Here is a 24702-nt window from a genome sequence, read left to right on the forward strand (position 1 = left end):
TACCCTAGCTGGCTGGGTGAAGAGAACACACAGAAGAGAACCAAGGCAGCCCAGACAACCAGCAGGCATAGGACTGACACCTTCCAGAACTGTCTGGCCCCGAGCTAACTTGGCAAGTCACCCTAAATGCATGAGTGAGCCTGGCCAACACCACATGGAAGAGAGTGCACCATCCCACCTGAGCCCTGCCCAAACTCCTGATCCACAAGGCTCATGAACTACTAAACTATTGTGGTTTGTGGAGACACTAAATTTTGGAGTATTTTGTTATGTAACAAAGACCAATGGAAAGAGTAGACTAAGCCTGACAGAACACAAGTGATCACACTTGAGCCTACCCTCCAGCCTCAGGTGTGGCGCAATCAGTGGGAACCCTGAGGCTTTGGCTGGGGATACTGGTCAGAGTTGTTCCTCTCTTCTCTGCAGAGTATGATGTGAGGTGAGGCTGGAACTGTGTGGCCATTTTACCACCATAATAGGAGCAGCCCAAGGATGAAACTCTTCCATGATGACTCCCCAGAAAACTGCAGAGGACTGGAGTCAGAGGCTTGATCAAAATCTCTGTCAAACTGCACTGGAACCTCACATCTTCTCTAGACTCATTTATAATTATAAGAGCCATAAATTCTTTGGCTATTTAGGACATCTGACCTCAGCTTTGTTTATTTACAACTGAAAGTTGGGGAAGGACTTCCCATTTAGACTAGTGTGACCCTGTTCCCCAAGGGCCAGTAGTGGCGCCAGCTTCCATCACAGCACTTGCACTGGTCAAGGTTGGAACAAAATGCCCAAGAGAAAGGGAAAAGGATGTCGGGGCATCACCCTCTTGTCCATTCATTATAGAGATTGTCTTCAAAAGGCAAGTGAGGTTTCTGCCTTTAAACAATGAGTACACCAAAACACAACCCAGAGAGCACTGATCCAGTCGTCGCAGGAGACCCTATCAGGCAAGATGAATAGGGGCTTCCCAGGTGGTGCTAATGGTAAAGAACCCACCTGCCAATGCAGGAGACATAAGACATTCAATCCCTGGGTCAGGAAGATCCGCTGGAGGAGGGCATAGCTACCCACTCTAGTATTCTTGCCTGGAGAAGCCCATGGACAGAGGAGCCTGGTGGGCTACCGTCCATAGGGTCGCATAGAGTTGGACATGACTAAAGCGACTTAGCATGCTCAGGATGAATAGAGAGGACAGTGGGGCTGAGGGTCATTTTCTCTATAATTGCCCTCTGGTCTTGGAAAGGCACTTGGTCGGGGCATCTGATACACCTGGGTTTGAATCCCAGCTCTGCTGCTTACATTATAACCAAGTGTGTAGCTTAATCTCTCTATAAGTCTCTGATCCTCACTTGTAATGTGGGGACAATAACATCTACTTAACAGTATTTTGAGAGAATTAAAAAACATTAAGCATTTAAATTATCTAGCAGGGTACATAGGTAATCAATTTTCTTTCTTCATGCTTTAATAACTTGTTTAGAGAGAACAGAATCAGGGCAAAGGAGCCATAACAGCCTGAGTCATTGATCTTTACCAAAGAGAAGATCCTATTATCTTGGTTTATGAGCCACAGCTCGCACCTACATCCCCCCCAGTCTTTGCTGCAAACATACTGACTAATTCGGTTTGGCTATCCTTTTTCTGGACTTGGTTGCCTGCCATCTCTGTCCTTAGGGTGTTAATTAATGATGTCACAGTCTTCTTTCAGATCAGTTCCTTTCAGGGTCCACATTTTGCTCCCTACAGATGCCTGATCTCAAACATTATATATGAGATTACGCATTTTAGCAAAAGGTCCTGGGAGAAGCTCACTCTAGTTTCCATGAACCTAAACATCTTCCATCATCCTTTCTCTCTTTGGAAAGGATCAAATGTGTTTAAGGGTGTGAAATTCTCCCAAAAAATTAAAATCACTACGTGGGTAAGACTAGTATTGCATGCACTGCTATCTCTCTCTCTCTCTCTCTCTCTCTCTCTCTCTCTCTCTCTCTCTCTCTCTCTCTCTCTCTAGTTGCTAAGTCGTGTCCGACTCTTGCAACCACATGGACTTTAGCCTGCCAGGCTCCTCTGTCCATGGGATTCTCCAGGCAAGAATACTGAAGGGGATTGCCATTTCCTTCTCCAGGGGATCTTCGCAACCCAGGGATCGAACCCGGTCTCCTGCACTGCAGGCAGATTCTTTACCGACTGAGCTACAAGGAGGGCCAATATTTCATGAATCTCAAATCCAGCAAGCCTCCCTGCACCCTTCACTCTGTGTTTGTGTGTGTGTGTGTGTGTGTGTGTGTGTGTGTACGTGTTTGTGTGCATGCTCAGTTGTGTCTGACTCTTTGCCACCCCATGGACTATAGCCCGCCAAGCTCCTCTGACCATGGAATTTTCCAGGCAAGAATACTAGAGCTGGTTAACATTTTCTACTCCAGGGGATCTTCCTGACCCATGGATCAAACTGTGTTTCTTGTACCTCCTGCACTGGCAGGAAGATTCTTTACCACTTGAGCCACCTGGGAAGCCTGCATCTACTCACTGCAGTCCCCTAAGTGGTCAAACCTTGTGTGACCTCTTGTTTTGAAATTTTATGTTTAAGAATTTAGATTTTTTTAAGATGAGATTCAAAGATAGCACAGAATTCTCATGTACTATTCACCCAGATTCACATGGTGTTAAGATCTTATTATAACCATGGCCCACTTATCAAACAAAAAATTAATATTGGTTCAGTGAAATTTCTAAACTAGAGAATTTATTCAGATTTCACCAGCTTTTCCACTATTATCCTTCTTTTGTTGCAGGATACCAAGTTGCATTTAATTTTCATTCTCCTTAGTCCCCTTTCATTCCTCAATAGCCTCTCAGTCACTCCTTGTTTTTCATGACCTTGACACTTTTGATTAGCTCGTCAGATATTTCTTACACCTTCCGCCCATTGAAGTTATCTGATATTTTCTTGTGGTTCATGTTCTTTGGAAAATATCCCAGAAGAGAAATGTGTTTCTCGTTGCATCGTATCCAGGGCATCCATGATACCAACATGTGTTACTTGTGATGATAACCTTGATTGTTTGGTTAGAGCAGCATCTGCCAGGTTTCTCTTCCTATTACAGTTACTCTGGTTCCTTTTCCTTATTTTTTTCTATTAGATGAAAGTAAGTTCAGCCCACATTTAATGGCCCCTTGAACACGTCTTTATTTTCTAGCCCTACATGTTACTCCAAACTCATCTTAAATTTTACCTGCTCCAGCCTTAGAAAAATCAGCCATTTCTCTAAGGTTTTCTCTCCATTTTATTAGAGAATGGTATTCAGCAACCAAGATCTAGGTGCTAGGTAATGCTGCACCTTTTGAAAAGTTGAAATGTCAAAGAACATAACATCACTTTGTGATTGATTTCCTCATCTCTTTACTCCTGATCTTTCCCTGAACAACATCCTACCTTGAATTTCCCCAACACACCTTCATTTACTCATTCACTCACTCTTTTATTCAACAGCATTTACTGAGCTCCTACCATTTATCAACTGCCCTTTTACTTGACACTAGGAATATGATTGTCATTTAGATAGCCAAGATATACACTGTCTAAAGTGATATACCCCTGCTGACATGTAGAAGATGGATAGGAATTAGCCATTAAAGAGAGAAAGATGAGAAGCAAGGTAAAAGAAAGGAAAACAAAGACATGTGCTCCACAGAGCATGTGCCCAGAGGGACGTTTTTGAGAATCAGAATAGTTGTTATTTTAATTTTCTTATTTAATTAGATAATATCATTTTTTACTTGAGAGCATCTCTAATCCCTGACAGTTGTACTCACCCTAGAAGAGAAGGTAGGGAATTTATAAATCTCCAACCACTCCTTATGCTATGTGAAAGAAACAAGTGTTTCTCAATTAAAGATGGTAGGTTGTTACTAGTTTCATTACTGATTCTACTTTGAAACATATACTTTCCACTGCTCTCTTTTCAGATTTCTGCATCCTGTTTAATTAAGAGATTTCTTAAAATTGCAAGTCAAATTCTTTTTTCTTTTTCTGTTTTTTTAACTGTTATCATTTGCAGCTACTCATTTAGTTCAATAAAGAATATTTTGACACTCTGCAATCAAAAAAAAAAAGAAAAGAAAGAAAGAAACAGGCAAACAAAACACCAAACCAATGAGAAAAACAATTCAACTGTATGTCCTGGAGTAACTGTATGTAATTTAAATCAATAAATACAGAAAGAGAGTATCTACCAGTGGTGTTTACAATGTGTCCCCAGCTATGTGTCCCCAGCTATGTGTCCCCAGCTATGTGCTGGGGATAGAGAAGCAAACAAGAAAGACATAAAAGTGTGTGTCATCAGTGTGATGAGCATTACAGAAGTGAAGTGCATATAGCTAGTTCTATGCCATATAGCAGAAGTTTTCACTAACTTGAGAGTAGAAAAGATTCCTAGAGAATGTGGCACCAAGATTAAAGACAAATGGCAACTAGTAAAGGGAAGAAATCAAACGTGGGTTTTAGATGTGCTACATCTTGTGATCAACAAGAACTTATCTACTATCAGAATTTTGTGGCTAATTCCCTAATCCCCTTACTACTACCAATCCTTCTCCTGAACAGGCTCCTATCCTATCTCTAATATCCCTTATTCAATCATTCATTCACTCATTCATTCAACAGTTAATGAAAAGCATTCCGAATATAAAAAAAGGGTATGGTGGACTTCCCTGGTGGTCCAGTGGTAAAGAATCTTCCTGCCAATGCAGGGGACACAGGTTTGATCCCTGGTCCAGGAAGATCCCACACGCCACAGGGCAACTAAGCCTGTGTGTCACAACTACTGAAGCCCATGTGCCCTAGAGCCCATGCTTCACAAGGGAAGCCCCCGCAGTGAGAAGCCCACACACGACAACTAGAAAAGAGGCTCCACTCCCAGCAACTAGAGAAAGCCTGCACACAGCAACGAAGACCCAGCGCAGTCCAAAAAATAAATAAGTCTGTGTGTGTGTGTGTGTGTGTGTGTGTGTTAGTCACTCAGTCATGTCCAACTCTTTGCGACCCTGTGGACTGTAGCTCACCAGGCTCCTCTATCCATGGGATTTCCCAGACAAGAATAATGGAGTGGGTTGCCATTTGAATTATTAAAGAGAGAGAGAGGGCATGGTGAATGCTGAAGGAACTGAAGGAAAAGCATTATTTCAAGAGAGAAGGCAGTAGGAGAAAGAGAGGCAAGAAATGAGGCTGAGACTTGAGGACATACCAGCTTCATAGCTTGTTGGTAAGTTGGGGGCTTTAGACACTATTCTCAAGGCAGTGGAGAGTCATGGAAGACTGCTAAGCCAATGAGTGACCAGCCCAGGTCACTGGGCTGCAGTGAGGAGATGGGTCAGAAGGGTATAACACCTTTATTTCTATAAAGCTCAGTGAGGTTAAATTCCTTCCTGCCTTATAGGACTGGGGTAAGGACTACACAGGGGAACAAATTCCTGGAATAATATTCTGTGCATAGAGGTCAATCAAGAAATACTGGTGCCTTGTTTAGGCAATAATTTGGATTTTTTTCCCCCTAACTTCATTTTCTCTTTATCCTTCTGACCCTATTTTGAAGGAAAAAAATTACCATTGAAACTTTCTACTATAATTAAAATTGACTGCTGTTCTTGGCAGAGTGAACAAATGTGAATAAGACCTAGACCCTTCCTTAAAACAACCTGATTGATGTGAACTATACTGATGACATAAGCCAAGGCTCAAAGGTCAAAGACAGCATCCTTTACCTCTCTGTCCTTAGCATCAGGCAAAATGCGTGGCACTGTGGACATGAACACAAGGGACATGACCAAATGATTGCATGCTCTGGAGTTCAGGGGACAAAGCAGGAAAGACTATAGGAACTGAAAACTTGATCTCTGAGAATTTCCTACAAGCTCATTGTGGGTGTGGCTTTCTTTCTTTATATTTTGTTGATTGATATTTGGGATTATTATTAATGAGATTTCTTTTTTGTTTTTATTTTTATGAAAATTTCTTCATCATGTTTAGCACAGTTTCAAATGAAAACTTTCTTATCATGAAACATGGTATAATAACATGAAAACATCAAATCTGCATGGTGATGTATAGTTTGACAATGCTAATTATCTATGGTATTTCCATCTGAGTCATGGGAAATGTGAGGATAATTTTATTCCCGATGCTGACTTTTCACACCACCTACCTTCAACCTGGCCACCTAATGCTTAATGGGACTATGATAAGGTTAGAAAAAACAAAAAAACATGTGGGGTGGGAAATATTTCAGCCAATACTGGAAAATACAATCTGCCACACTCAAAAGACACCTTCTTCGACTACAGATAGATAGTTCATAATAAAATGGTACTTCTGACTTTTGAAACAGGGATATCTATTTTGTTGTTTTTCCTTTGATCATATTCTGAAAAAAAAATTTTACTATCACCATCAGTTTGTATCCTTTATAGTGATATAATATTCTATCTGCTCTCCATTATGGATAGAAGCTGTGTCATTTGTATGATCACTAATATTTATTTTAGAGATGAAAAAATTGTTTTCCTATTTACCTATTACTTAAAATAGCACTACTGATTATCAGCTGTTTCTATTATTATTCTATAGGAGATACTGTACATCACTTAATGATGAAATTTAAATGTGGAAAGGTAAAACACGTTTTCTAAGTCACAATTAAATTTAAACAAAAATGTAACATTTTTTTTCCTAAAATTACATCAGTGTTGAACCTGGGATTTAAACCTAGCACTGTGTTCTAAGCCTAGATTCTTACTCTTAATTAAAATCTATCTAAATCTTTGGGTCAAGAACTTCTGGCAAGCTTGCACACGTGCTAAGTCGCTTCAGTTCTGTTCGAGTCTTTGTGACCCCATGGACTATAGGCTTCTCTGTCCATGGGATTCTCCAGGCAAGAGTACTGGAGTGGGTTACCATGACTTCCTCCAGGGGATCTTCCTGACACAGGGATCAAACTCAAGCCTCTCACATCTGGCTTGCCTGGGAAGCATTCAGGCAAACTTATCAGTAGGAAATCTTAGTTAAGGCTCAATCTAAGTGAGCTGTGATACCCTTCCAGAAAACTCTATCCTAAGATCATTCAAGCCAGGAATACGGGTTACAGATTTGCATTCGAATATTACTAAATCTGTTGTTTTGTCTAGGAGAATACTTGAACTAACATAACAAAGCAAGATCTATAGATCCAATGTGGAAAGAACCAAAATATTGTGTTGTTTCTTCTCCAGGGTTCTCTCAACTCAATTTCATTGTTCTATAAGAGAATCCACTCTGGTGTGATTGTCAGTGGGGCCCCCGCCCAGCCCCATTGTGTCCACAAGCTTGCTGTGTCCACACGGAGGAGGTGCTAGTCCTCGTGCCTCCCTCCCACTACATGCCCCACACAACTGTCCCCTGGAAACAAGCAGCAGCTGTCCATCCACCTCACCTCCATCCACCCCCCTCACCCCCTGTGGTGATTACTGTACAATTTTTTAAATTTACACATTCCTGCTCCTCTCTCCTCCAGCCCTCACCTTGAGGTCAGCAACTTATTTGTCTGGCTTTTTGGAGGCACCTCTCTGTGTTTGTCCTCAGGTGGTCTTATGGGTGTCTTTCGAAAACGGTTATTTTTTATGATTTGTCACAGAATTTGTTCTAATAAATCATTCTCCTATCATGTGGCAACAACAGAAAAAAAAGGGAGAGAATGCACAATGATCCAATTACATATCATACTAAGACAAGGAATTAGCAGTTAAAGAGAAAGAGAAATTTTGCTCGTTCAGAAAATAAATCACAGGGGGCAGTCCTAAGATGGCAGAGGAATAGGACGGGGAGACCACTTTCTCCCCCACAAATCCACCAAAAGAACATTTAAATGCTGAGTAAATTCCACAAAACAACTTCTGAATGCCGGCAGAGGACATCAGGCACCCAGAAAAGCAGCCCAGTGTCTTCAAAAGGAGATGTTTTGTCAACAGTGCTGTATAGATGGAAAAGTCTTGAGACTACTATAAAAATAAGACTGAAAACCAGAAGCAGGAGGCTTAAGTCCAAAGCCTGAGAACACCAGAGAACTCCTGACTCCAGGGAACATTAATTGACAGGAGCTCATCAAACATCCCCATACCTACACTGAAACCAAGCACCACCCAAGGGCCAACAAGTTCCAGAACAAGATATACCATGCAAATTCTCCAGCAACACAGGAACACAGCCCTGAGTTTCTATACAGGCTGCCCAAAGTTACTCCAAACCCACTGACATCTCATAACTCATTACTGGACACTTCATTGCACTCCAGAGAGAAGAAATCCAGCTCCACCCACCAGAACACCGACACAATCTTCCCCAACCAGGAAACCTTGACAAGCCACCCGTACAACCCAACCCACAGCAAGGAAATTCCACAATAAAGAGAACTCCACAAACTGCCAGAAAACAGAAAGGCCACCCCAAACACAGCAATATAAACAAGATGAAGAGACAGAGGCATACCCAGCTGGTAAAGGAACAGGATAAATGCCCACCAAACCAAGCAAAAGAGGAAGAGATAGGGAATCTACCTGATAAAGAATTCCAAATAATGATAGTGAAAATGATCCAAAATCTTGAAATCAAAATGGAGTCACAGATAAATAGCCTGGAGACAAGGATTGAGAAGATGCAAGAAAGGTTTAACAAGGACCTAGAAGAAATAAAAAAGAGTCAATATATAATGAATAATGCAATAAATGAGATCAGAAACACTCTGGAGGCAACAAATAGTAGAATAACAGAGGCAGAAAATATGATCAGTGAAATAGAAGATAGAATGGTAGAAATAAATGAATCAGAGAGGAAAAAAGAAAAATGAATTAAAAGAAATGAGGACAATCTCAGAGACCTCCAGGACAATGTTAAATGCCCCAACATTCGAATCATAGGAGTCCCAGAAGAAGATAAAAAGAAAGACCATGAGAAAATCCTTGAAGAGATAATAGTTGAAAACTTCCCTAAAATGGGGAAGGAAATAATCATCCAAGTCCAAGAAACCCAGAGAGTTCCAAACAGGATAAACCCAAGGCGAAATGCCCCAAGACACATATTAATCAAATTAATAAAGATCGAACACAAAGAACTAATATTAAAAGCAGCAAGGGAAAAACAACAAATAACACACAAGGGGATTCCCATAAGGATAACAGCTGATCTTTCAATAGAAACTCTTCAGGCCAGGAGGGAATGGCAGGGCATAGTTAAAGTGATGAAAGAAAATAACCTACAGCCCAGATTACTGTACCCAGCAAGGATCTCATTCAAATATGAAGGAGAAATCAAAAGCTTTACAGACAAGCAAAAGCTGAGAGAATTCAGCACCACCAAACCAGCTCTCCAACAAATGCTAAAGGATATTCTCTAGACAGGAAACACAAAAAGGGTGTATCAACTCGAACCCAAAACAATAAAGTAAATGGCAACAGGATCATACTTATCAACAATTACCTTAAACATAAGTGTGTTGAATGCCCCAACCAAAAGACAAAGACTGGCTGAATGGATACAAAAACAAGACCCCTATATATGTTGTCTACAAGAGACCCACCTCAAAACAGGGGACATATACAGACTGAAAGTGAAGGGCTGGAAAAAGATTTTCCATGCAAATAGAGACCAAAAGAAAGCAGGAGTAGCAATACTCACATCAGATAAAAAAGACTTTAAAACAAAGGCTGTGAAAAGAGACAAAGAAGGACAGTACATAATGATCAAAGGATCAATCCAAGAAGAAGATATAACAATTATAAATATATATGCACCCAACATAGGAGCACCACAATATGTAAGACAAATGCTAACAAGGATAAAAGGGGAAATTAACAATAACACAATAATAGTGGGAGACTTTAATACCCAACTCACACCTATGGATAGATCAACTAAACAGAAAATTAGCAAAGAAACACAAACTTTAAATGATATAATAGACCAGTTGGATCTAATTGATATCTATAGGACATTTCACCCACAAACTGAATTTCACCGTTCTCTCAAGCGCACACGGAACCTTCTCCAGGATAGACCACATCCTGGGCCATAAGTCTAGCCTTGGTAAATTCAAAAAAATTGAAATCATCCCAAGCATCTTTTCTGACCACAATGCAGTAAGATTAGATCTCAATTACAGGAGAAAAACTATTAAAAAATCCAACATATGGAGGCTGAACAACAAGCTGCTGAATAACCAACAAATCACAGAAGAAATCAAAAAAGAAATCAAAATATGTATAGAAATGAATGAAAATGAAAACACAACAACCCAAAAGCTGTGGGACACTGTAAAAGCAGTGCTAAGAGGAAAGTTCATAGCAATACAGGCATACCTCAAGAAACAAGAAAAAAGTCAAATAAATAACCTAACTCTACACCTAAAGCAACTAGAAAAGGAAGAAATGGAGAACCCCAGGGTTAGTAGAAGGAAAGAAATCTTTAAAATTAGGGCAGAAATAAATGCAAAAGAAACAAAAGAGACCATAGCAAAAATCAACAAAGCCAAAAGCTGGTTCTTTGAAAGGATAAATAAAATTGACAAACCATTAGCCAGACTCATCAAGAAACAAAGGGAGAAAAATCAAGTCAATAAAATTAGAAATGAAAATGGAGAGATCACAACAGACAACACAGAAATATAAAGGATCATAAGAGACTACTATCAGCAATTATATGTCAATAAAATGAACAACATGGAAGAAATGGACAAATTCTTAGAAAAGTACAACTTTCCAAAACTGAACCAGGAAGAAATAGAAAATCTTAACAGACCCATCACAAGCACAGAAATTGAAACTGTAATCAGAAATCTTCCAGCAAACAAAAGCCCAGGTCCAGACGGGTTCACAGCTGAATTCTACCAAAATTTTAGAGAAGAGCTAACACCCATCCTACTCAAACTCTTCCAGAAAATTGCAGAGGAGGGTAAACTTCCAAACTCACCCTAATACCAAAACCTGACAAAGATGCCACAAGGAAAGAAAACTACAGGCCAATATCACTGATGAACAGAGATGCAAAAATCCTTAACAAAATTCTAGCAATCAGAATCCAACAACACATTAAAAAGATCATACACCATGACCAAGTGGGCTTTATCCCAGGGATGCAAGGATTCTTCAATATCTGCAAATCAATCAATGTAATACACCACATTAACAAATTGAAAAATAAAAGCCATATGATTATCTCAATAGATGCAGAGAAGGCCTTTGACAAAATTCAACATCCATTTATGACAAAAACTCTTCAGAAAGCAGGAATAGAAGGAACATACCTCAACATAATAAAAGCTATATATGACAAACCGACAGCAAACATTATCCTCAATGGTGAAAAATTGAAAGCATTTCCCCTAAAGTCAGGAACAAGACAAGGGTGCCCACTTTCACTACTACTATTTAACATAGTTTTGGAAGTTTTGGCCACAGCAATCAGAGCAGAAAAAGAAATAAAAGGAATCCAGATTGGAAAAGAAGAAGTAAAACTCTCACTGTTTGCAGATGACATGATCCTCTACATAGAAAACCCTAAAGACTCCACCAGAAAATTACTAGAGCTACTCAATGAATATAGTAAAGTTGCAGGATATAAAATCAACACACAGGAATCCCTTGCATTCCTATACACTAATAATGAGAAGATAGAAAGAGAAACTAAGGAAACAATTCCATTCACCATTGCAATGAAAAGAATAAAATACTTAGGAATATACCTACCTAAAGAAACTAAAGACCTATATATAGAAAACTATAAAATACTGGTGAAAGAAATCAAAGAGGACACTAATAGATGGAGAAATAAATGGATGGAATAGATGGAAATAATAAATGGAGAAATGTTCATGGATCAGAAGAATCAATATAGTGAAAAAGAGTATATTACCCAAAGCAATCTATAGATTCAATGCAATCCCTATCAAGCTACCAATGGTATTTTTCACAGAGCTAGAACAAATAATTTCACAATTTGTATGGAAATACAAAAAACCTCGAATAGCCAAAGCAATCGAGAAAGAAGAATGGAACTGGAGGAATCAACCTGCCTGACTTCAGGCTCTACTACAAAGCCACAGTCATCAAGACAGTATGGTACTGGCACAAAGACAGAAATATAGATCAATGGAACAAAATAGAAAGCCCAGAGATAAATCCACACACCTATGGACACCTTATCTTTGACAAAGGAGGCAAGAATAATCAATGGACAAAAGACAATCTCTTTAACAAGTGGTGCTGGGAAAACTGGTCAACCACTTGTAAAAGAATGAAACTAGATCACTTTCTAACGCCATACCCAAAAATAAACTCAAAATGGATTAAAGATCTAAATGTAAGACCAGAAACTATAAAACTCTTAGAGGAGAACATAGGCAAAACACTCTCCAACATAAATCACAGCAGGATCCTCTATGACCCACCTCCCAGAATATTGGAAATAAAAGCACAAATAAACTAATGGGACCTAATTAAAACTAAAAGCTTCTGCACAACAAAGGAAACTATAAACAAGGTGAAAAGACAGCCTTCAGAATGGGAGAAAATAATAGAAAATGAAGCAACCGACAAAGAACAAATCTCAAAAATATACAAGCAACTCCTGCAGCTCAATTCCAGAAAAACAAACGACCCAATCAAAAAATGGGCCAAAGAACTCAACAGATATTTCTCCAGAGAAGACATACAGATGGCTAACAAACACATGAAAAGATCACTCATTATCAGAGAAATGCAAATTAAAACCACAATGAGGTACTATTTCACACCAGTCAGAATGGCTGCTATCACAAAGTCTACAAGCAATAAATGCTGGAGAGGGTGTGAAGAAAAGGGAACCCTCTTACACTGTTGATGGGAATGCAAACTAGCACAGCCACTATGGAGAACAATGTGAAGACTCCTTAAAAAACTGGAAATAAAACTGCCTTATGACCCAGCAATCCCCCTACTGGGCATACACACCGAGGAAACCAGAATTGAAAGAGACACATGTACCCCAATGTTCATCGCAGCGCTGTTTATAATAGCCAAGACATGGAAACAACCCAGATGTCCCTCAGCAGATGCATGGATAAGAAAGCTGTGGTACATATTCACAATGGAGTATTACTCAGCCATTAAAAAGAATACATTTGAATCAGTTCTAATGAGGTGGATAAAACTGGAGCCTATTATACAGAGTGAAGTAAGCCAGAAAGAAAAACACCAATACAGTATACTAACGCATATATATGGAATTTAGAAAGATGGTAATGATAACCCTGCATGTGAGACAGCAAAAGAGACACAGATGTATAGAACAGACTTTTGGACTCTGTGGGAGAGGGAGAGGGTGGGACAATTTGGGGAAATGGCACTGAAACATGTATAAATATAATATATGAAATGAATTGCCAGTCCAGGTTTGATACAGGATGCTTGGTGCTGGTGCACTGGGATGACCCAGAAGTGTGGTACAGGGAGGGAGGTGGGGAGGGGTTCAGGATGGAGAACACGTGTATGCCCATGGCGGATTCATGTTAATGTGTGGCAGAAACAATACAATATTGTAAATTAATTAGCCTCCAATTAAAATAAATAAATTTAAATTTAAAATTAAAAAATCACAAAAGCTTCTTGCAGGAAGCTGACCTTGACTAGTAGATGAAGGAAAAGAAAGATATCTTGTGAAGATGCTGACATTTCAGAGTTAGTTTCCCAAACTGACTATGCATCAGAATCACCTGGGGAGTGTAGAGACTATTCAGATTCCTGGAGATTCAGATTCATTAGACAGAGTGGGGCCTCTGAATAGAAATATACGTCTTTAACAATACCCAGATGACACTAATATAATAATTCTTTAGACTTCTTAGAAATTTTAGCAATTTTAGGGCAAAATTTAGGAGATTTTTTTTAAAACTCAAATGTTTAGCATTTGAAAAATGTTTTGATATCCCTTTTCTCATCAGATTTTTTTCCCTTGGCTTTCTTTTTTTGTGGGTGGAATACCTACTAGGTGATGTCTGTTCTTTAGTAGAAGCCAAGATTCTGATATTCTTTTGCAATTATCATAACAAGTTATTGTAATAACCTTTTAGCTGAATCAGAAGAAGTTCTATTTCCATGTTTTCATTAGAATTAAAAAATGGAATAAGACTCCTAGAGCATATGCTTATGAGGTACTTGATATTTTAATATTTGTATTTCTTTTAAATGTCAACATGAATTACCACTGAACAGGGCAAGAGATATTTGGTTGATATTTCCTTTTTAGTGCAGAAATCACTGCCTCCTAGATCAGCTTTCTTTCTTTCAATGTGTGCTAAAACTTTGAAAACTGGATGGATATTACAATGACTTACCAAAAGGATGATTTCTCCCAAAACAGATCTGTTACTCTTTGGCATTTTTCAGAACCTTCTAGAAATATCTACAAGGCTTTTAGCTCATGTCTTCCCCAAATCTATAGTGCACTAAGCAGGGTTCCCAAAAACTGTGTTGAGAATTTTCATATTGGTCTTCCTATATTCTTCAAATTTACTAGAAATTCACTTATTCAATAAGGTTTGGAACATATACTATACTCTAAGAACTACATACAAGAGTGAACAAGGCAGATATCATTCTTGCTTTAATGGGGCTGACAGTCTGATATGAAACATAATTATATGGGTTATAATCATATCAAGCAGAAGGAGGAACTCACTTTCTCAACAATGTCCCACTTATTCTACCTCATCACCACAGGAACTGGTTCTCCATCTTCCTGGAGAGAGAGCAGAAAAGATTTCTTAGTAGTATTTTGGCCATTGAAAATTCCTGAGACAACAATAAAAGGAACAACTCATCACAGATTGACCACAAGGCAAACTGGGAAAAGGAGAAACCAACCCTTCTCTATCCCATGCTCTTTGCTTTGCCCCTGGGCTCCTCAGGGAACTCATTTTTCACATTTTTGTTTTAACTGGAAGTTTGCTGTAATGGCATTTATTGGTGCTAAGGAGAAGTTGGGCATTGATTGCTTAAGCCTGTTTAACTACTGGTTGAAGACAACTTGTCCTGGGCTGATAGGTTCCCAATGGGCCTTTAAGATCCTCCAGGCATTTTATGCCAATGGGCGACTTTGATCTGGACATTTGAAAGCTGATCAAAAACATCAGCTAAAAAAACTAATTACTTATTTGCCAAAAATGAAACACGATTTCTACTCGTGTCCTCAGAACACTATTATCCAGGGACACATTCCTCCCAAGGTTGCAGCCTGGATTACCAAGCCCTTGCCACATCACAGACTTCATCTTTCTTCACTATGACTTCACTCTTGAAGAAACTACAAAATGCCCGCTCATCAGGTATCCTTAGACTGAAGACTTTCCTTAAACCAGACAAAGCTAAGAAGAAGAAACCAAGAAAATAGCCTCAGGATAACCTGAAATAGGCATCATAACATTTCATTACTGCCATCCTGACCATTACTGAATTCTTATTCAATGTCTGTAGGCTGTTCATTCACACCCAGATCTAATTTGTGTGGCTAATCTCTGTTTTCCCCCTGAGCACGTTAGTTAAAGCTGTTGTTGTAAAAGACCATGAAATTGCTGATCATTACTCATAAATGTTCACTTGGTATCTATTGACTCTGTACTTACACACAAATCAGACAACGGTTGTTTCTGTTCACCAGTACAGATTCATGCAATAAATGTCCAAAAAGAAGCTTTTCATAATTCTTGATAAATATATAAGAAATATATAACATGTATAAATATATAAAATGTACTTTTTATAAAGTAAATATATACAATAAATTTACAGATTTGCACTCAGTGTTTGCAGGTGGGCCTGTTGATCCCACACCATTCTACTAAGCATGGTTTTTGCTGTTTTGTTTTTCTTTTGTTGTATATTTTACCACACACCAAATGAAAACGAGAGTGGGCAGACTGTTGCAAAAGACAGTTACGGTGAAACCAGTAAGATGTGATAGTCGACAACCTGATGAACAGAAATGAAATAAAATACCTATCAGTTCAGTTCAGTTCAGTCACTCAGTCATGTCTGACTCTTTGCGACCCCATGAACCACAGCATGCCAGGCCTCCCTGTCCATCACCAACTCCCGGAGTTCACCCAAACTCATGTCCATTGACTCAGTGATGCCATCCAACCATCTCATCCTCTATTGTCCCCTTCTCCTCCTGCCTTCAATCTTTCCTAACATCAGGTCTTTTCAAATGAGTCAACTCTTTGCATCAGGTGGCCAAAATATTGGAGTTTCAGCTTCAACATCAGTCCTTCCAATGAACACCCAGGACTGATTTCCTTTAGGATGGACTGGTTGGATCTCCTTGCAGTCCAAGGGACTCTCAACAGTCTTCTCCAACACCACAGTTCAAAAGCATCAATTCTTCGGCACTCAGCTTTCTTTATAGTCCAACTCTCACATCCATACATGACCACTGGAAAAAAGATGGACCTTTGTTGGCAAAGTAATATATCTGCTTTTTAATATGCTGTCTAAGTTGGTCATAGGTTTTCTTCCAAGGAGCAAGTGCCTTTTGATTTCACGGCTGCAGTCGCAATCTGAAGTGATTTTGGAGCCCCAAAAAACAAAGTCAGCCACTGTTTCCACTGTTTCTCCATCTATTTGCAATGAAGTGATGGGACCAGATGCCATGATCTTAATTTTCTGAATGTTGAGCTTTAAGCCAACTTTTTCACTCTCCTCTTTCACTTTCATCAAGAGGCTCTTTAGTTCTTCTTCACTTTCTGCCATAAGGGTGGTATCATCTGCATATCTGAGGTTATTGACATTTCTCCCAGCAACCTTGATTCCAGCTTGTGCTTCCTCCAGCCCAGCATTTCTCATGATGTACTCTGCATATGAGTTAAATAAGCAGAGTAACAATATACAGCCTTGACATACTCTTTTTCCTATTTGGAGCTAGTAGTATTATATTAATTTTAAACTGCAAAAAGAAAGATAATGTGATATCAACTAGTACAAGGCTGTTGGCCTTATATGTCTTCTTTGTTTTTTTGAAAATATTTATTTATTTAGCTGCCCTGGGTCTTAATTGCGACATGTGGAATCTTTTGTTGAGGAGTGTAGGATCTGTTCCCTGACCAGGGATGAAACTCAGGCCCCCGACGTTGAGAGCACAGGGTCTTAGCCACTGGACCACCAGGGAAGCTCTGGTTCTGCATGTCTTATAGATGCTGAGAGTGGACAGTATTACTGTCCAGCATGTTAAGTTATGTTCTTATGGTGTCAATGAAATCAAGAAAGTATTAAAAACTATATTCATTATATTCTTTTAAGAATGAAGAGGAGCACTGTTTGCAGATGACATGATCCTCTACATAGAAAACCCTAAAGACACAACCAAAAAAGTACTAGAGCTAATCAATGAATATAGTAAAGTTGCAAGATATAAAATTAACACACAGAAATCCCTTGCATTCCTATACACTAACAATGAGAAAACAGAAAGAGAAACAAAGGAAACAATTCCATTCACCACTGCGACAAAAAGAATACAATACTTAGGAATAAATCTACCTAAAGAAACAAAAGACCTATATATAGAAAACTATAAAACACTGATGAAAGAAATCAAAGATGACACAAATAGATGGAGAAGTATACCATGTTCATGGATCAGAAGAATCAATATAATGAAAATGAGTATACTATCCAAAGCAATCTTTAGATTCAATGCAATCCTTATCAAGCTACCAATGGTATTTTTCACAGAGCTAGAACAAATAATTTCACAGTTTGTATGGAAATACAAAAAACCTCGAATAGCCAAAGCAATCTTGAGAAAGAAGAATGGAACTGGCGGAATCAACCTACCTGACTTCAGACTATACAACAATGCTACAGTCATCAAGACAGTATGGTACTGGCACAAAGACAGAAATATAGATCAATGGAACAAAATAGAAAGCCCAGAGATAAATCCACACACCTTATCTATGGACACCTTATCTTTGACAAAGGAGGCAAGAATATACAATGGACAAAAGACAATCTCTTTAACAAGTGGTGCTGGGAAAAGAATGAAACTAGAACACTTTCTAACATCATACCCAAAAATAAACTCAAAATGGATTAAAGATCTAAATGTAAGACCAGAAACTATAAAACTCCTAGAGGAAAACATAGGGAAAACACTCTCTGACATAAATCACAACAGGATCCTCTATGAGCCACCTCCCAGAGTAAAGGAAATAAAAGCAAAAATAAACAAATGGGACCTAATTAAACTCAAAAGCTTTTGAACAATGAAGGAAACTATAATTAAAGTAAAAAGACAGCCTTCAGAATGGTAGAAAATAATAGCAAACTAAGCAAATGACAAAGAATTAATCTCAAAAATATACAAGCAGCTCCTGCAACTCAATTCCAGAAAAATAAACAACCCAATGAAAAAATGGGCCAAAGTACTAAACAGACATTTTTCCAAAGAAGACATATAGATGGCTAACAAACACATGAAAAGATGCTCAACATCACTCATTATCAGAGAAATGAAAATTAAAACCACAATGAGGTACCATCTCACACCAGTCAGAATGGCTGCTATCACAAAGTCTACAAACAAGAAATGCTGGAGAGGGTGCAGAGAAAAAGGAAGCCTCTTGCACTGTTGGTGGGAATGCAAACTAGTACAGCCACTATGGAGAACAATGTGGAGATTGCTTTAAAAACTGGAAATAGAACTCCCACATGAGTCAACAGTCCCACTGCTGGGCATACACATCAAGGAAACCAGAATTGAAAGAGACACGTGTACCCCAATGGTCATCGCAGCACTGTTATAATAGCTAGGACATGGAAGCAACCTAGATGTCCATCAGCAGATGAATGGATAAGAATGTTGTGGTACATATACAGAATGCAATATTACTCAGTTATTAAAAAGAATGCATTTGAATCAGTTCTAATGAGGTGGATGAAACTGGAGCCTATTATACAGAGTGAAGTAAGTCAGAAAGAAAAACAGCAATACAGTATATTAATGCATGTGTATGGAATTTAGAAAGATGGTAACAATGGCCCTATATGCGAGACAGCAAAAGAGACACAGAGGTAAAGAACAGACTTTAGGACTTGATGGGAGAAGGCGAGAGTGGGATGATTTGAGAGAATAGTATTGAAACATGCATATTAACATATGTGAAACAGATCCCCAGTCCAGGCTCGATGCATGAGACAGGGCACTCAGGGCCAGTGCACTGGGATGACCCTGAGGGATGGGATGGGAAGGGAGGTGGGAGGGGGGTTCAGGAATGGGGACATATGTACACCCATGGCTGATTCCTGTCAATGTATGGCAAAAATCACTACAATATTGTAAAGTAATTAGGCTCCAATTAAAATAAATTAATTTTTAAAAATAAAATAAAAAAGAATGAAGAGGAGAATTAAATATATTTTTTCTAATTTTCCATACAAGTTGATGTAATTTGAAACTTGATGGCATGCATGTTTGTGTGCTAAGTCTCTTCAGTCAGGTCCCATTCTGTGCAACCCTATGGACTATAGCCCACCAGGCTCCTCTGTCCATGGGATTCTCTAAGGAAGAATACTGGAGTGGGTTTCCATGTCCTCCTCTAGGGGATCTTCCTGCCCCAGGGATTGAACCCATGTCTCTTATAATTCTCCTGCATTGGCAGGTAGGTTCTTTTCTCTAGCAACACCTGGGAAGCCCACTTGATGGGGTAGAGATAAGCTCTTGTTTCAATAACAATAATAACCCCGACTCAAGTGCATACTCCATGCCAGGCAGTGTGCCAGGTGTTTAATATAAATTATCATTAACCTGCTGGGCAATGATACTGCAACATGACTAGGCAGGTATCTGAGAGGATAGGAAAGGCAGATTTATTCTTTGGGGCCTTGGCTATTAGTTTTATTTTGAGAACTAAAAGCACAGATTGCCTCTTTCTTAAGAAAGCAGAGGAGTATGTAATGATTTCATTTAATTTGCTCTATTAACCTGATACAATTTGGCACTTGAAGGGATAAGCCTTGTTTATTATAATAATAATAGCCACTATTCTTAAGTATCTGCTTCTTGCCAAGTTGGGGCTTCCCAGGTGGCTCAGATGGTAAAGCGTCTGCCCACATTGTGGGAGACCTGGATTCGATCCCTGGGTCAGGAAAATCCTTTGCAGAAGGAAATAGCAACCCACTCCAGTACACTTGCCTGGAAAATTCCATGGATGTAGGAGACTGATAGGCTACAATCCATGGGGTTGCAAAGAGTCAGACACGACTGAATGACTTCACTCTCTTTCTTTATTACTTGCCAAGTAATATGTCTGGTCTTCAACATAAATACTTTTACTACTCCCAGATAGTTACTATTTTTCCCATTTTACCTGCTAAGAAACTGACTGAGGGAGATAACTGTGTGCTGGAGGACAAAAAGAAAGTGGTGGAGACAACTTAAATCCAGTTGGCTAAGACACCCAACTTATTATCTTCATGACTCAGATAACCACGATGGCGTGATCACTCACCTAGAGCCAGACACCCTGGAATGCAAAGTCAAGTGGGCCTTAGGAAGCATCACTATGAACAAAGCTAGTGGAGATTTTTCAAACAGTTGAGCTATTTCAAATCCTGAAAGATGCTGTGAAAGTGCTGCACTCAATATGCCAACAAATTTGGAAAACTCAGCAGTGGCCATAGGACTGGAAAAGGTCAGTTTTCATTCCAATCCCAAAGAAAGGCAAAGCCAAAGGATCCTCAAACTACCACACAATTGCAGTCATCTCACATGCTAGCAAAGTAATGCTCAAAATTCTCTAAGCCAGGCTTCAGCAATTCATGAACAGTGAACTTCCAGATGTTCAAGCTGGATTTAGAAAAGGCAGAGGAACCAGAGATCAAGTTGCCAACATCCATTGCATCATGGAAAAAGCAAGAGAGTTCCAGAAAAACATCTATTTCTGCTTTATTAACTATGCCAAAGCCTTTGACTGTAGATCACAACAAACTCTGTAAAATTCTTCAAGAGATGGGAATACCAGACCACCTTACCTGCCTTCTGAGCAATCTGTATGCAGGTCAAGAAGCAACAGTTAGACTGGAAATGGAAGAACAGACTGATTCCAAATTGGGAAAGGAGTACAGCAAGGCTGTATTTTGTCACCCTGCTTATTTAACTTATATACAGAGTACATCATGTGAAATGCCGGGCTGAATGAAGCACAAGCTGGAATCAAGATTGTCAGGAGAAATACCAGTAACCTCAGATACGCAGATGACACTACTCTTATGGCAGAAAGCAAAGAAGAACTAAAGAGCCTCTTCATGAAGGTGAAAGAGGAGAGTAAAAAAGTTGGCTTAAAACTCAACATTCAGAAAACTAAGATCACGGCATCCGGTCCCATCACTTCATGGCAAATAGATGGGGAAACAATGAAAACAGTGAGAGACTTTATATTTTCAGGCTCCAAAATCACTGCAGATGGTGACTGCAGCCATGAAACTAAAAGACCCTTGCTCCTTGTTAAGAAAAGCTATGACCAACCGAGACAGCATAGTAAACAGTGAAGACATTACTTGGCCAACAAAGGTCTGTCTAGTCAAGGCTATGGTTTTTCCAGTGGTCATGTATGGATGTGAGAGTTGGACTGTGAAGAAGGCTGAGCACCGAAGAATTGATGCTTTTGAACTGTGGTGTTGGAGAAGACTCTTGAGAGTCCCTTGGACTGCAAGGAGATCCAACCAGTTCATCCTAAAGGAAATCAGTCCTGGGTGTTCATTGGAAGGACTGATGCTGAAGCTGAAACTCCAATACTTTGGCCACCTGATGTGAAGAATTGACTCCTTTGAAAAGACCCTGATACTGGGAAAGATTGAAGGCAGGAGGAGAAGGGGATGACAGAGGATGAGATGGTTGGATGGCACCATCGACTCAATGGACATGAGTTTGAGTAAGCTCCAGGGGTTGGTGATGGACAGGGAGGCCTGGTGTACTGCAGCCCATGGGGTCACAAAGAGTCGGACATGACTGAGCGACTGAGCTGAACTGAATTTGCATTGTAAAATAATATATTTGCATTTCCAAGGGTGTGGACTTCTGGGGTTGAGGGAGTTCTAACCCTGTTGTTCAGTTCCTCATCTGTGCCCAACTCTTTGCTACCCCATAGACTGCAGCACATCAGGCTTCACTGTCCAGACTTGCCCTGGAGGCTCCTTTTTCCAACCTCCACAGGCTGCCTCCTTCAAACCCTGCAGGCTCCTTCTTGCTGTAAGCACCAGGAGAGATTCCTTTGGAAGTCAAAAGGTTGTTTTTAGGGTGAGTTCAGCTTCCAGGGAAAGAAATGTGTGTGGTTGAGGAGGACCAGGCTGGTCACTCTGAGAGACGGATAGACTTAACTGGTCATGTCAAGGAGTTACTCTGGATGGGTTCTTCTTAGATGATTAAAATTCTCTCTTAGCTCAGACTTACGAGATACAGAATATCTCTCCTCTCCCAGGCTGAGAACAATGCTCCATGGAGAAGAGGAATAGAAATAGGAATCTTCCCAGTGTATTACAAAGGTCCTAACATTGATGACTCCTTTTTGAACACTGTCAGAGAACCATGATTGCCTATAAGGGGTCACCTGGGATTGGGAAAAGTAAGACTTTGGTGTCTTCAGTTCAGTTCCGTCACTCAGTCATGTCTGACTCTCTGTGACCCCGTGGACTGCAGCACTCCAGGCTTCCCTGTCCATCACCAACTCCTGGAGCTTACTCAAACTCATGTCTATCAAGTAGGTGATGCCACCCAACCACCTCATATTCTCATCCCCTTTTCCTTATGCCTTCAATCTTTCCCAGCATCATGATCTTTTCAAAGGTGGCCCTTTGAAAAGGGTTAGGGTTAGGGTTCTTTGCATCAGGTGGCCAAAGTATTAGAGATTCAGCTTCAGCATCAGTCCTTCCAATGAATATTCAGGACTGATTTCCTTTAGGATGGATGGGTTGGATCTCCTTGCAGTTCTTTACATGGCAAAAGAGACTTTGAAGATGTAATTAAACTAAGGACTTTGAGATGGGGAGATTATACTGGATTTATCCAGGTGAGTCCAATAAAATCACAAGACTCCTTCCAAGCAGAAGAAGGAAGCAGAAGAGGAGGCTGGGGTGAGGTGATAGGAGGACTCAACTTGCCAATACTGAAAATGGAGGAAGGGGGCCTTGAGCCAAGGAACGTGCTGGCCACTAGAAACAGGAAGTGGAAAGGAAATGGATTCTCCTCTAGAACCTCCAGAAAGGACCCAAGCCTGCCAAGAATTTTGCAAATTGAGCACCACGTTGGACCTGAGACTTCTAACCATGGACGTGTAAGTTAATAAACTTGTATTGAGTTATGTCACTAGAGTAGTGATAATTTGCTATAGCAGCAATACGGAGTGAATACTAATTCCCTGGGCTTCCCAAGTGGCTCAGTGGTAAAGAACCCACCTGCCAATCCAGGAGACAAAAGAGACATTCGATCCCTGAGTCAGGAATATACCCTGGAGGAAGGCATGGCAACCCACTCCAGTATTCTTGCCTCAAGTATCTCTTAGACAGAGGAGCTTGTTGGGGTTACAGTCCATAGGGTCACAAAGAGTCGGACACTACTGAAGCAATTTAGCATGCACACACTAATTCCCTATCTTTTATTGTTCTTTAATTATTTCATTGTGTGAGTCTTACTTCCCTGCTGCTGCTACTGCTGCTAAGTCACTTCAGTCGTGTCCGACTCTGTGCGACTCCATAGACGGCAGCCCACCAGGCTCCCCCGTCCCTGGGATTCTCCAGGCAAGAACACTGGAGTGGGTTGCCATTTCCTTCTCCAATGCATGAAAGTAAAAAGTGAAAGTGAAGTCGCTCAGTGTCCGACTCTTAGCAACCCCAAAAACTGCAGCCTTCCAGGCTCCTCCATCCATGGATTTTCCAGGCAAGAGTACTGGAATCCTAGGAGACTATAAATCATTCTTAGGAGATTGGTCTTATTCATTTCCTCTTTCTTTTTCAGGTTCAATTAGATAGAAGCTTTAGGCTCTAGGTGAACTCACCAAGCAGTCACATTACAAAACTTCTGCTGACAACTTGCAGAAAGCATGGCATCCAGGCAAGCACTAAGAATTGTAGACCCATTTTTATTAAGAAGAGAAAGATCTGGTGCTGCCAGTCCAGTGGCAAGCTCTCTCTCCCCTGTCAGAGGGCACTGTTACATATTTTTCTATCAACAGTACAAGGGCTAAATATCACTCCTCCTCTTCCTCCTATTTTGAAAATTCTCCCTCTTCGTATTTAGCAACATTTTACAGACATACATCATACCTAAGCATATAGACATAACATATATAACTATACATTATTGAATATACCATTGCTATTTTTATTTTGAACAAATTGTTATCTGTTGGATTAACTAAGTATAGTAAAAATATATTGATCTGATACTTGATACCTATTCATGTTGTTTTATCACCTTTTTAATTTTTGGATGGCTGGACATGATGTACCAGGTCAAAGGAAATACCAGAAATAGACCATTATGTGGTAGTGAGGTGTGGGGGCATGGAAAGATTTCCATAGCCCTATAATTAGGTCTCAGCCATTTAGTGAGACTATTCCTCCAGACTATGAGCTTCACGGATGTTTTGACTTCCC

The sequence above is a fragment of the Budorcas taxicolor genome, chromosome 15, assembly GCF_023091745.1.
Source record: "Budorcas taxicolor isolate Tak-1 chromosome 15, Takin1.1, whole genome shotgun sequence".
In the NCBI taxonomy this organism is placed as follows: domain Eukaryota; kingdom Metazoa; phylum Chordata; class Mammalia; order Artiodactyla; family Bovidae; genus Budorcas; species Budorcas taxicolor.